Here is a 1,142-nt window from a genome sequence, read left to right as displayed (position 1 = left end):
TAATAATAACGTAGCATAATATTCCTTTATCAATTTGAAGTCTGTTAGCAAAATATCTCGAGAACTACTGGATGTATTTTCATGATATTTTTGGGAATTAATTAGCATGTGCCTCTTTATGAGTGATTAAGTTTTGGATAAAACCCAACTTACCAAAATAAAACACAGGAAACACAAAATCTACATATCACGCAGCATCTTTGCTCAAAACTTTGACATCAGTTGTTGGCATCAGTCTGTTGAAATATCTCATGAAACGCTGGACAGATTTTATTAGAACACATAGAAAGCAATCATCGGAGGAACATTATTGACTAATTGGTCTTATTAGACACAACTAATTTCTATAAATATGTTACTTTTATGAACATTAACCACTGAGCCACCGTGCTGCCCGTGCGTTCCTTCAAGTAATGCCAGGCCTTTAATGTTTAGCCTGTTTTCACCTCAGCCCTCCTTTTTTGACTTTGTGCTTCTGAGACTGCACTGAATCTGATAATTAATCAAGACACACATGAATGCGGTTATGGCTGATGGAACGTCGGCTAACGGAGTAACGGTTTGGGTCGGGATATCTGGACGGGCTCAATCAATCTGTCATGTTCCGCAGATGTGTGAMAGTAATGAATATGAATTGGTGCTCTAGAATGAATGAGTTTTCAGCCTTTTTATTGGCATAATGCCCTCAGGGTGTCACCTGCAGCGAGTCATCTTACAGCCCCACTCGCTCCTGCATACCAAACAGTACAAACAGGGGGTTTGAGTCCGATCCGTGTCATGATGCATTTGTGAAGGTTTCACTCCATATTGACTGGGTGATTGTCATCGTAATGTTTGGTAATGGGGACTTGCWTAGTTTTTAGTAAGATTCAAACGTTAAAATCTAAATATTTAAAGACAGTCACAATTTGGGCCACACAATTATGGCTTATTTTGAAGTGTGGCTACAAGTTAGACAGAATAGACATGGTGCTAATGTTTYAATCAGTGCAGCCACTATGAGTCATGACAGACATGATGAGGGTCTGCAGCATCATAAAGGTCTGAGTGATACATAAATTGCATTTTATAGCTTATCTTTGAGGTTTGAATGGTTGATATAAGTGCGCATAAATACAAACACAACTAGCATATAAGCCCCC

Source organism: Austrofundulus limnaeus, unplaced genomic scaffold (genome assembly GCF_001266775.1).
Source record: "Austrofundulus limnaeus strain Quisiro unplaced genomic scaffold, Austrofundulus_limnaeus-1.0 Scaffold7, whole genome shotgun sequence".
Classification (NCBI taxonomy): domain Eukaryota; kingdom Metazoa; phylum Chordata; class Actinopteri; order Cyprinodontiformes; family Rivulidae; genus Austrofundulus; species Austrofundulus limnaeus.
The sequence above is the reverse complement of the archived record's forward strand: the minus strand, read 5'-3'. Positions refer to the sequence as shown.